Below are 14,158 nucleotides of genomic sequence, written 5' to 3'. Positions count from 1 at the left end.
ATCGGTCCGCTTCTTGTCTTTTACTCCCTCATTCTTCCTCTGCACAGCGGCACATATCTTACCTAGCTTATTGGCAGCCGTGAAAACAACATTAACGCCGTATCTAGTTCCTACTTTCTTTAGCCTGTGAGATATGCGATGAATGTACGGTATACCTACGACACGTTTCTTCCTATCGCTTTCTGCAACCATGCTCGGACTTAACACAATAGACTTCTTTAAACGTTCAGCGACCGTGGCCACTGCATCACGAGGATACCCTACATCTAAAAGACGCGTAACCTGTGCGTTAAAGCTATCACTCATTTTGTGCTCACACGACTTGGTGAGGGCTGACTTAAGGCAAGACATGGCGATGCCGTTTTTTACAACCTTCGAGTGCTTCGACGAAAAATTTAACAACGGTTTCGAAGATCTAGGAGAATACTGCCAGCACACGTGGTTCTTCTGGAACGTTAAGGAAATGTCTAGAAATTGTATTCCATTATTCTGAGGCACCTCTTTAGTGAAGCTCAGCCCTCCTCCATTTAATTCAAATTTTTCGCTCACGGAAGTTACCACCTTTTCAAAGTCCTCACCACTACAAAAAATCAAGTAATCGTCCACATAACGAAAAACCTTAATAACCGAATTACCTAAGACGCCTTCCAAAAGATTGTCAATCTTGCTAAGGTATAAATCACTAAGAACCGGAGCAACTTTAGACCCAATACATATCCCTGATTTCTGCACATAAACGCCTTCCTTCCAACCTACCAGCGTCGACTTTAAATACATGGAAAGGATTTCTAGAAATGCCCCGGTAGAAACACCACATTTATCGGTGAAAACCGTCTCGTGCCCTTGTTCGTTAATACATTTCATATGCTCAATAAAATGCCAAGTTACCGGAAAACGATGTTTTGGTTTCGCAGCGAACCTTCAAAAAACCGAGCCGGGCCGGGCCGGGCCCGGGATTGTGTTTTCTTACGTCGGGCCGGGCCGGGCGGGCTCGCAGCCCTTTGCCGTCGGGCTCGGGCGGGCCTTCGACAAAGTCAGCGGGCCCGGGCCGGGCTCGGGCTCGGAAATAAGGCCCGTGCACAGCTCTAATTAGAACATAAGAGATCGCTAACAGGAGGCTCACCTTCTAATCTATCCTTACATTGTCGAGATTGTAAGTGCACGCCAAAATTTGATGAATGCGCAGTGTTGTACCGGCATAGAAATGAAGAAACGCGCCTGATGATTGAAGCATGGCATATCGAGAATAGTGGTAGCGCATGCGTGAGCCAACCGTCGATTAACTTGCATAAAGATGAAATCAAATACCTTAACAGTTATCTTCCACGTAGACCGCCACGCGTGCCGGATTGATAGGTTCGCCTGTTGGATGAGCAGGCGCAGATAAGTTTTCGTGCCTTCTTTCTTTTCAGCCGTTGTACGTCTCTTCAGTTGTTAGTCGGCGTTTGTGGTGTCCTGACTTCCTTCTTGTGTCCGTGTTTGCACGCCCTGTCTTTTTACAATGAATACTTACCAACTAGCTCAGCTCTCTGTTATTCGAAGTTTCCTTGTGCGCGCTTTTCGTGACGTCAGGGTCACCTGACTGGGAGGTATCGCGCGTCGCAGCCACTCAGCGTTGCGGATGCGCCGGCGGAAAGAGAGGGTGAAAAAAGAGGAGGTTGACGGCGCGACGATGGTGCGGCGGCGTTAATAAAACAGCGCCGCTACTTTCCAACATCTAGGGGCTTTACTTTCAAACGGCTGCGAGACAGAACGGCGCGAGCCGCTCGCCCAAGAAACACGAACGACGAAAAAAAACAAGTATCAAAAGACGCCGACGCGCCGCACACTCCTCACCCACTCGAGCCAGACGCAGGCAGCGCGATCAAACCATCAAACGCCCGGAAAAGCCTGGAAACATCTGGAAGAGAAGCGTGATGCAATGCCAAGTGACGCCGCCGCGATTCGAACCTACGAGAAAGCTCTCGCCCTTTCCCTAGCCTTGGCTGTACTACACGATGAATAATTACCCTAGCAAAAATACCAATAGGATTTTCTATTGGTCCAATAGAAAATCGCTATTGGTTCTATAGGACATCTATTGGAGCTGTATTGGTTGTATAAGACTTCTATTGGTACCAATAGATACCAATAGCCATCACGTATTGGTGTCTTATTGGACCAATAGGAGTTGTATTGGTCAAATAGGTGCTGCCTATTGGTGTCTTATTGGACCAATAGAAGTTGTATTGGTCAAATAGGGGCTGCCTTTTGCTGTCTTATTGGACCAATAGAAGTTGTATTGGTCAAATAAGTACTTCTGTTGGTTTCTTAATGTACTAAAAACAGACGATGTATAAGGCCAACAGGAGTTTTATTGTTCAAACAGCTACCGCCTATTGGTAGCTGTTCATAATATCTTATGACTGATTGAGCGCGTCGGACCCGGTCCCGATCGAATTTCTTGATCATGATTGGCTATTATACGCAAGCTGCAGACGGGATCAATTCACTTTTGATAAGCCTGATCCCGATTGAGCTTAATCGTACACCGTGAGACACCGTGTGCAGTTAGCAATTCGCGTGACTAAAAGAGTTATAAAAAGGCTGCGTGTCGACCACGGCGGTACGGTGTCTCCGTACCTGCCGTGCGTACGACCTAGCTCCTCTATAAGAGGAGGTCGTGAGTAAAACACGCTAAAGAAGAACTTGCGAAGGAATCGACAACACAGACACCACAGAATAATAATAAAGAAACCGCCATGAGATCACAACCGGCATAGAACCAGCCAGGTGACAAAAAAAAAAAAAGTGAGACGGTGCGCGGCGTGGCGACGCTGCATGTGTTGAACATTTTTTTTACACGTTCCTTGGTTAAGCAGGCTAAGCCATGTGCTAAGCTTTAAGAGAAGCTTTGGATAATATGTAAAGTTTATAACTATTTATGCTAAGCAATATAAGTAGTGCTGTAAAGATACAGGAGAAAGAATTGTGGATCTGCAAACGCGACCGACCGTGCGTTTGGCGCGCCATCCGCGCTCGGCCGATACGAAGACAAGCCCAGCCTGCGGCCAAGCTAAGCCAAAACTATGCCACCATCACTGTACCACCATACCAAAACGTTCTGTGGCTGTCGCCTGCCTTAGCGCGCGCTTTGTGTGACCTCGATGCTTCACGTAAGCCTGCTTACACGGTGTTTGCTTTAGTGTGCTTCCGCGACGATAATGTGAAGACTGTGTTCAGCGTGCACCAGATGGAGACGTTCTGAGCCATAAATGTCTTGGATTTCGACCGATTTCGACTCTACAAAGTGGCACCAAGAATAATGGCAAGACGAACAACAAGGTTATTTCAAGGCCCATATGTGCTCCGATTGTTTGGTGAGTTGAGTGGGCATGGTATTTCCTCCTATTTAGTATTTATTTGATATCACCTTTCTTTTTGTATCCAAACTTGGGACGAAGCCGAAAGGTCGGGATAACAAGTCCCTCGTCCTTTGTCTCCGGTATTTGATGACAGCGAGACCAGCGATGCCTCGATTGCAAGTGCACACGCTCTAATAGAAGTTGAATGATTGAGCGCATATATTATTGCAGTTTGTTTTTGTGTTTGTCAGTATGCACAAAAAACGTAGCATAGATTAGAGGTAAAGGGCAGGCGCTCGTGAGTGTAGTTGGAGTCTCGAAAGCCCTTTGTAAGTATTTACAACGTGCATGTTGAGCCGACAAGGCATTTATCGCCTCATAGTAAAACGCTCTAGTCGATGCGGTTTGTGTGTTGTAGTGCGCGCCAATCGGCTTATCATACTTGCTCGACATAATGTCACAAGAACCACATGAAGGCCACATGATAATTCATTATACAAAATGTCCATAGCATATGTACTACACTGGTGCGATTTATTAATGTTGTTGGCTTAATTGCATAAGCACGTAACATGCAGCACGTGTGTTATATCCAACTCATTGTAGCCTGACTGCTGTGTTGGGCTTGCAATGATATGGAATCTAGGCTGCCTTTACTACAGTCTTACATATTACTGTTGCCTCATCGTGAATCTACCCTAGCTTAATTTATTTCATGCCATCTTTAAGTTGAGATTTAGTGGCATGCTCTAGGTATGATAGTCGCACCACCATCGTGAAAAAGAGCACGTCACAGATAGTAAGTGATTATTGAGTTTGCTGTAATTTAAGGACGAGTTTGCAGTTCATTCTTGGGTACAGCTCAAAAAACACAGGACGCAAGCGTGTAAACGGGATAAGGCGCTGCTTAAATTAAAAAGAAAAATTTGCCCCTTTCTTTTCCTTCCTTTTTTGCCGCAAAATTTTGCCGATATACTGTTTTCTTTCACGCAATAAGCCACAGTTGGGTGTGTAATATTTCACTCAGTTTTTTGCTATAGTTCAGCTCCTGCAACATTGTGAACATGTGCAGCGAATGAAGGTCTAGATAATTTCTCACTGCGCCGCCTACTTTCTATACATTGCTTCAAAGGTATAAACTTTAATTAAATATGTGTTACTGTTTTCTGATTTCATGGCTCTGTTTATTTACAGAATCTTTCAGGCACTTCCTCGAGTGCGGATAAGGCAGTCCAGAAGAAATTGACACAAGACATAGTTGCCTTGGCAAAATAGTCGCCTGCAAGATTGCCAACATCATCAAGGGCCAGAAGAAGCACTTGTAGTTTTGATTATGAGAATATATTTGAACATATGCCTCATTTATCCACTGTGATTATCATTGCAAGGGCGCTGCCACATTGTGGGCCTTCTGCATGAAAACTGACACCGACGCATTTATGCAAGACCATTTGTGATGGGCTAATGAATGGCAAATGGACAGATACAAAACTAATACATTACCAATAGGCTAATATCGTTCAAATATGCAAATACAAAACAAATAGACCTATACAGAACCAATAGACCTATAAGAACCAATAGACCAATAGGTGTTTCATAAACCAATAGGCTATTGGTTTTTCTATTGGGTAATTTTTGCTAGGGAACGCACCCGACGCTTCTAGAAACCGGGAGAGAGGGGATAAATGTGTGCAAACGACGACCAGACAGACAGTCAGACAGGAGTGAGTGAGTCAGTCGGCCCGGAGATGGTGAAGTTTGGTCACTGGAACGGGAAAAGTACCGCGTTCTTTTTCTCTTCGCCGCCGCGCCCGTTCGGCGGCTTCACCACATAAATAGGCCAGCTCGCTCGACTCGCCAGTGTCTCTCGGCCGCCGACGCACGGCGCGTTGAAGGGACATTGTTTTTATAGCTTCAGAAAAGCGTGCACGAACATTACGACATCCCGTATCGTTTTGACACTTCATCGCAAGCTCGTTGATGCATCGAAGAAGGCCTAGGTGTTGCGCTTTTGGGTGCAGCAACCGGCGGGAAACGGGCAAAGCCGTCTTTGCTATTCCGAGTGCGAAAAAGGTTACCATGCGACGGGATGTGTGGCTGCACAGAATATGGCTCGAAAAATTTGTTCCCATGACAGATACCCGCCTTTCTGAGGCAAGCGTTTCATTGAGAATCCGCAAATGTTGATTCGGGTAATGTTGGCGCCTCTGCTGCACTAGTGCAGCTTGTTTCGCGTGGTTGCCGCAGAAGGTTCATGCACAATAACGTTGCCGGGCAGCTTTTAATTATGTTTGGCGTAAAATTCACGCCTTTGAGCTCACATATGTCAGTGCGCCATGAAACCTGACTGCTACAGATTGGTATTGCGTGGCGTGACTGTATGACGATCCCAACATATCCCAACATATGTTGGGATTGTGGGCGTCTAAGTGGTTAGATATGTGGACTTTGGGACTGGAATGCATGATGACAGACTGCATGTATATCCAGTGGCGTAACTAGGGTGGGGCAAGGGGTACAAGTGCCCCGGGCGCCACTTGGAAGGGGGCGCCGAGCTGAGTCCGCCCAACATGTGCCCGACGACACAAACATGTTCCTGGGCACATGTTTCTGTAACGTAAAGCCAAGAATCCGTAAAGAATTCGTGAAGCCAATTATTATGGCATTATGTACGACACGACTTCCGACCAAGCACACAGTGAGCACATGTTACAGGTTATGCGATACGGGGAAGGTGACTTCGATAAGAAATCGTGGAGGTGATCCTAAGCAAGCTACAAGAGGACAAAATGGACCTATGCAGGACTGTCGGTCACAGTGCTACGGCAACGTTGCCTTGATGGCTGGACAAAAAAGTGGTGTCAGTCAAAGAATAGCGGGAAAAACGTGGTAGTCTTCGTAAACTACGAAAATCACTTGACCAAATTCGTTGGAGTACATGCTGCAAAAGAAGACACCATGGGCCATCGAAGCACTTTATGTGTTTTTTCTCGCTCAACGCACCGTTATGAGAAACTAAAAGATGCGGTGCCTGTTGCTGTCATGTCAGAGTCGGAGACCAGATGGAGTGCAAATTCGAAGCGATGTTGCCAGTCGGGAGACACCTTAAGGAGATACTTGAAGTTTTCCAAGGAATGACAAATAACGACAAAGAAACGAGCGAAACGAGAAGTGATGCCACACCATTGCACAAGCGCATGTTTTGATTTTTTTTATTCTGCTCGGCTTTTGGAACAAGACACTGGTTCGCATAGATGATGTTCAAAAAACGTTGCAACATCCAAAAATGAACTTCCACGATGCTGCCTTAGACATGAAAGCTCTCAGAGATCACATTCATGACGGAATGAAAACTCTGGTGAGTGAGTCACTCGAGGAAGGGCTTGGTCTCTGTGAGGCGTGAGGTGTCGGTGTTGAAGGGCGTTCACGACGAAGAAAACAGCTGCCTAGTGAAAAGTCGAAAGGAGAAGAGTTAACGGTTCAGCAGGGAATAGAAGAGGTCATGAAATCCACACTCGAGCCGTCTTCATTCTGAAATCGACGATAGGTTTATCGCCTGCAGGACACCGATGTCAAGTTTGGCTTTCTCCTGGACATCAACAGGCTGTGCTATACAGCGACGACAAAAACGAACTAAAAACAAATTGCTGCAGCTTTGGCGAGTTTTACAGGACATCTATGAAGAGATTTTAGATGCCAACTGCTGCTTTCACGGCGGGTTGACAAGAAAGTGTCAAGACCTGAAGAACTTCTGAAATTTATTGTAGAGTATGGATAATAGTAATAATTGTTGGGGTTTAGCGTTCTAAAGCCACGATATGATTATGAGAGACGCCGTAGCCGGGGGCTCCGGAAATTTCGACCGCCTGGGGTTCTTTAACGTGCACCTAAATCTAAGTACACGGGCCTCCAGCATTTTCGCCTCCATCGAAAATTCGGCCGCCGCGGCCGGGATTCGATCCCGCGACCTGCGGGTCAGCAGCCGAGCACCATAACCACTGCTCCACTGCGGCAGACGGAGCGACAAAAAAAAAATGGAGATGACAGTGTATTCCCCAATCTTCGCGTCGCCATTCCGACAATGTTAAACCATAGCAGTTTCCATCGCTGGCTGTGAGAGGTCATTCAGCAAGCTGAAATTGATACTTTTCTGTTTGCGGGCCACTATGGGCCAGGACATACTTTCTGATCTTGCTCTACTGAGTGCAGAAAGAAAAGAATCTAAAAAAAAACGACCTTTGTTGACATTAAAGAACAGTTTGCTTCTTCGAAAGGAAGAAGGGTGTTGCTCTAGTTTTTTCGGAGCGTCCTAATGTGTAGTCTTTTTCATGTTTGGGTTATTTATAACCAAAAGATGTAAATAAAGCGTTTAAACATAAAGAACGCGTTTTTCTTGACAAAATTTGTTCACGATTAACATCAGCACTGGTGTCACAAAAGGCAATAATATTCGACAAGGAGGAAACAACACTTTTTGAACGCATCATTAGCACTGATAAAAAAAAAATGTAGGCATAGTATGCGGATTTGACGCACGCAATAAATAATTTTGAACGATACATTTCATGGTAATGCAGCGAAAAACGATAAGAACTGCTTACATGCCTACTTCGTCGTTCACTTTTGTGTTGTTGTATGTAACTTACGAACATCGCATATTTCGTATAAAGCGAGACGACAACAGGACACGGGCAAGGTCCATTTCTTCTTTCTTTTTTTTTTACCCATGTGGACTTCTGGTGTATCGTACGCTGCGTGGATGTGCAAAGTGGCTATAGTCCACTGGCAGTGAATAATCAATCAAGAAATCGCTCATTCGCTTGCCCAAAACAGCGACATGGTCTTTTTTGCACATAAAATAATAATAATAATAATAATAATAATTATTATTATTATTATTATTATTATTATTATTATTATTATTATTATTATTATTATTATTATTATTATTATTATTATTATTATTATTATTATTATTAATATTATTATTATTATTAAAACTATCATTATCATCATGAGAGGCGCGAAAATATATTTGCCATGGGCGCCGTCCTACCTAGTTACGCCACTGTGTATATCTGCTCGCTGGCTTAAGCTTACGACAAAGGATGCCACTTGGGCGTTTTTAATTGATTCATTGGCAGGATAAGAGAGAGCCGATCCAACGAAGTAGTATCGTTGTATATATAGTATATATCTATTGAAATAGTGTCGACTGCAAGCTGAATGCCCATATTTGAAGCACGCCCATGCAAAGCCAAAACTATTGGTTTTGGAGGTTATGAGCTTGTCTTGAGAAAAGAAATGGCTTTCAAGCCTTGATGAACATATCCTTCTCGATGAGCATATATCCTCGAGTGTGGAGCTTTGGACACGCACACTTATATTCCGCTCAAAAAAAGTGGCCGAACTCCACATATGCGTAAGACTCCGTCACATGACGAATGAAATAAACAGGAAAATGAGTGCCAAGAAGTGAGGTATGTTCTTACGAGGATGATTAAAAAAAAAAAAAACAATGACGACCCTTCATCGGTGTGCATGCTTGCAACAAAAACGCCAAAAGAATCGGAATAAAACTGACTGCATTCTTATCGGCCATTTGGCTTCTTATTTTTGACAACTTCTACCTTAATGCTCGCCATAACCGTTAAAAACCACGACTAGAACACTGTACCACGACGGAGAGACGCGATCAGCGCGGCGGGCGCGCATTGGCTCCCGTTTCTTGCCTATGGCAAGATGGCCGCTGCGCGCGCGGCGCGGCTTCACTAGGCGGCCTCCACTCCAGCAAGTTTTATGGCATCTTCATGAAATCGCACCAATCATCGTAGCGCCTTGGTGCCCCGGTGCGCGCCGGGGTGATTTGTCGAAGATGACATTATTTAAACCTCCTTGAACACGGGAATGCTCCGCGGGGGAACGCCCCGGAAGTCACGTGAACCGGTTCCGGAAACAATTCCTTTTTCCGCTCTCTAGGTTTCCATGGCAACTTTGGCGGATGTGACGTATGCTGCCCGTCGTGTTTCCGCCCGAATCTTTGGCGGCGGCGGAGAGTGAGCAATCCGCCTCGGAGCGAGTTGCCCTGAAACTACCAGTGAAACGAATCTACCAGTGAAATCGCCACGGAGCAAAAAAACCTGCTCCGGATCTCCCAGTGAAAAACGCCATTTGTCATACAATACGTCCTGAATGATGACTCTGGCCGTACATGCTCCAACCGGTCGAACTTGTTGCGCACTCGCTGTACTCAGCGAAAAGTCGGAAGGCGGCGTCGTTACTTTTCGTAGAGAGCGGCAAGTTTTCGGCTCATCACAGATATGGCAGCACCGGTGTCAACAAGCGCGAGAGTTCGTAAACCTTCGACAAACACTTCCAATGGTAGTATAAGTGTTTTGTGAACACTTATAACATTGGCGGGGGGCAGGAGGGACTTGTACAAAGTGACGACGACGCAGCTCGTGCCTCCGGAGCTGCGGCAGTCAGTTTTCCGTCTCCAGGGGGCTCGGTCGGCGACGCAAGGGTGACAGAACGGCGCCGTGGTGAGGGTGAGCGACGGGGAGCGAATGATCGGTACTCGTGCGCAGGTTGGCGGTCTCGGTCGGCTGGTAGCGGGTTACGTTCAGCTGGTAGTCGGTCACGTTGAGGGGGCAGTTCTCGTTGCGCGTCGCACGGGGCCCGGAAAGAGTAGTTGGAGTAGTACAGCCGGGGTCTCTGCGAAGCGCCGGCGACAGAAGCGCGCGACATGGCCTGGGTACCCACATGCGTATCAGATTGGGCGATTGTCAAGTGCAGGGTTGCCGTTGGGTAGATTCGAAAAGGAGCCAGAATTCAAGCTAAAAGTAGCCAAAGTAGCCACATCTTTTAACCTTATCGCCAAACTTGTAGCCAAATGGCAGAAAAGCGGTATTATGAAAAGAGTTTTTATTATTGAACAATAAATACCATTTTGTGCCAGCAATAAAATAGCATACGAACACAGTTTTTTTCTCCTCATGCTTTGTCTTCAAGCCATAAGCAAGTTGCAAATAAATGAACAATTACCTGCATACAGTCTATATAGAATAGAGTAATTGCCAGAGACAGAGTAAGATTGGAACATTCCAGCCAACCATTCAGTAGGAATATTAATCGTAAAAGCAGGTCGTGCTTGAAGTCTGCGACTTCAAGCACGACCAGCTTCAAGAAGTGATATCTGCTCGAAGATGACCGGTCCAGCTTCATTTTGTATCGGATGTCTGTTTTTGTCAAAGTCACACGAGAACACACGCTGTGCGTCAGCACTACAAAACTGGCTCGTATAGCGCCGGCACCGATGGCGGGCAGAGTGAACAGCGTGCTAGCCACGCGCATGCCAACATGCGCGCAATTTCGTCAGTTTTGATCTGCCAAAAGGCGTACTTAAATTTCATCTTTAATTTGTAAGTATATCTCCAATTTCCTAATTTTTATTTAAATTCATAAAACCACCGAATTATTGGCCGATCCCCCATAATGGGTGTGAGACACTGACTAGGGGAACAAGAACTTCATCATTCCGTCTCGGCAGGCGCACCGCGCGTTGCGTTCAGGTGCCTCGATGAGCACCAGACTCATGGCGGGGCTAGGACACGCGCATACACTGGCTGACGCCTCAGAAAAGCTTGGAAACAAAGGGTAATAATAATAATATCTGGGGTTTAACGTCCCAAAACCAAGATATGATTATGAGAGACGCCGTAGTGGAGGGCTCCGGAAATTTTGACCACCTGGGGATCTTTAACGTGCACCTAAATCTAAGTACACGGGCCTCAAACATTTTCGCCTCCATCGAAAATGCAGCCGCCGCGGCCGGGATTTGATCCCGCGACCTTCGGGTCAGCAGTCGAGCGCCATAACCACTAGAACACCGTGGCGGGGCCTGGAAACAAAGGGTAGTCGTCAGGCTTGCTCGGTATTTTATCTGCAGATAATGAGAAAAAATGGCTATTGAATGCGCTAAAATAAAGGTTCAAAGTAGCCAGAAAGTAGCCATGGCGCCAACCTGAAATTTCTGTCGCCAGACTGGGTCGTAAAGTAGCCAATTTTGCGCAAAGTAGCCACCAACGGCAACCCTGGTCAAGTGTGCGCCAGGGGTTTCCGTTATCCGCCTCGTGCATCGGTATGGTGGCGCCACCGCTCGGCTAAGACGGTTGTGCCCTCTCCCACCCCCCCATAGGATCTCATGCATTTTGAATGAAGTTTGCGATTTCGTTGCGCAAAAACAAACTAACGCCATCTCTCGACAATACGCCACACCGACGACGCAACACTTCCTCTTGCTTCCACCGATACGCGATGCTCCTAGGTGCCCCTCTCTCCACTTTCTTTTATTTCTTTCGGTGGTCGTGAGAGCGCGCGCTGTGCTGTAGCGCACCTGACAAGAGCGGCTGGGCTCGTCGCTTTCATCGCGTCTTCCTTGAACGTTGCAACTTTAACATTGTGTTAAGGCGGTGGCCACACGTCGGACGATGAGCCCTGATTTCGTTCAGCTGCCATCTCATCAACGGCAATGTTTCAGACGCCTCAGTTGTGTACTTTTGTCAGTTGGTTGCGGGACAAGATGGCCTCCTGCAAGACCGCGTTTTTCCAAGTCAGCTGTGTGCGTAGTTTTCGGCGTCGTAGCAGTTTGATGACGCGAGGACGTCAACTGGTGCTACATCGTGGGAACCGCTGAAGTGACTGCAAGCTTGACGACATTGTGCCAGGATATTCTAGCGTACTGTACGCGCACGATTGTGCTACACTTAAAATACCGCGCTTGGCCTCGCGCGTCAACCTGGTACGCCTGTGTGCAACAAGTGTGTTGTTATCGTTGTTGCGTCGGTTAATATTGAATTGCAATTGGAATACCGTTTTTGCAAAGGTGAGTGAAGCTGTAAGTAGTTGCCCTTCTCTATGCTCGCTACTCCTCGAACATTACTTCCAGAATCGTATTTTATGTTTTGTTGCACGTACCAAAGGAGAATCTAGCATACGAGATACATTACACGCGTGCGCATTTCCTATATGAAGCTGAGTAATGCCACGCGTGCGCATTTCCTATATAAGTCTGAGTAATGCCATGCTCAATTTAAAGCGCATGTGTTAGAGGATTGTGGCTTCAATGGTGAAAGTGATTAGATATTCCGAAATATGTGATTGCAATGCAGTGACAACTTTCTCATATGTTAACACGGTCTGTGAACAAAAAAAAAACGCTTTCTGAATGTTTGTTGGTCATTTGCTTAAGTACTTTCACGCATTATTATGCAGCTGTGTGACGGCTGTTAAAACGTTCAGCAAGTTAGATTTTGGTTTTCTTGGCCTAGTTGAGTGCTACGAGTGTTGGGCGAAGATAAAATCGCGTGTCTTTTGTGCGTTTCTTAAGCAGGCATACAGCCGTAATAGTCATTGTTGTTGTACTGTTTGGGGTGTTCAATAAAACAAGAATGCTGTTTTGTACTGCAACAATTTTTATTTCATCTGTGTTAACAGATCACGCAAACAACTTGGACACATGCACGTAAGAAACGTACGCAGTGTATCGCGCGCACGCATAAAAAAACGGGCCTGTCATTTTAAAACAAATAATATAGAACAATCGACGTAACAGACGGCATGGTTGTCTAGTGGAGCAGCGTCAGCAGTACAAATATCAAACCAGAATGAAACATGAATAGAAAAACGGAGAGTAACAGGCGCTTTGCCCACGGCTTCTATGAGCCGCGCATATCCACCTATCGCCACCGTCCGCCGTTGGTGGCGCCACCAGTACCACTGAAAGCAGCAGCGCACGAGGCGGATAGCACTGCTGTGTACCAGGAAATGACGTCGTTGGCGCTCGCACAGGTTGGGCAGTCGACACAGGTAGAGGTCGCGGTGGAGTAGCAGCAACTAGCATCAACTAGAGTTACTGTATATGCTACCTGTATATATCATATACAGTAACTCTAGCTAGGGTGGCTTACTCTAGCAGCAACGGTCGCGCGGCGACAGGTGTTGGCTGAGAGGCGCACGGCAGTGCCTCGGAGACCTGCTCCTGTATAATCTGTCGGATGGCGGGCGCGACACGCTCAGTAGCAGCGGCGTAGCCAGAAATTTTTTTCGGGGGGGGGGGGGGGGGGGTCAACCATACTTTATGTATGTTCGTGCGTGCGTTTGTATGTGAGCGTGTATATATACGCAAGCAAAATTGAAAAAATTCGGGGGGGGGGGGGGGTTGAACCACCCAAACCCCCCTTGGCTACGCCCCTGCTCAGTATATAGCGTGTTCCATTGTTGGTAAGTACGACAGGCACGACAGTTGTCGAGCCACTTCCTCGCGCACATATCGTTTGATTTCTGACAGCAGCGTGTTGTGCTCACCACCGATGGTCAACGCCGCGAGAGTGTTGTCTGTAGCCACGTACTGCTCGCCGCGCCAAGACCCGTTGTTTCCGCAGTTCGTCGGAACTCTGGCAGAGAGCGGCCACTTCAGACACGGTCCGCGGGTCCTTGGCCAGTAACATCTGAAAGGCGTCGTCGTCTATCCCCTTGAAGACGTGTTTGTCTCCTTCACTCGTCGAAGGGTTAAGGCGCTTGCACAAGTCCAGTACGTCTTCGATGTAACTTGTGAAGCCTTCTCCCTGCAGCTGTGCACGACCTCGAAGGCGCTGTTCAGCACGGAGCTTCCGTACCTCGGGGCGACCGAAAACATCGGCAATATGCGTTGCTTGAAGGCACTCCCAGTGGCGAATTCCGACTGGCGGTTGTGAAACCAGAGGCTTGCGACCTCTTTCAAGTAGAAGGACACATATTGAAGTTTCGACGGA

This window comes from Rhipicephalus sanguineus, chromosome 6, assembly GCF_013339695.2.
Source record: "Rhipicephalus sanguineus isolate Rsan-2018 chromosome 6, BIME_Rsan_1.4, whole genome shotgun sequence".
Classification (NCBI taxonomy): Eukaryota; Metazoa; Arthropoda; class Arachnida; order Ixodida; family Ixodidae; genus Rhipicephalus; species Rhipicephalus sanguineus.
The sequence above is the reverse complement of the archived record's forward strand: the minus strand, read 5'-3'. Positions refer to the sequence as shown.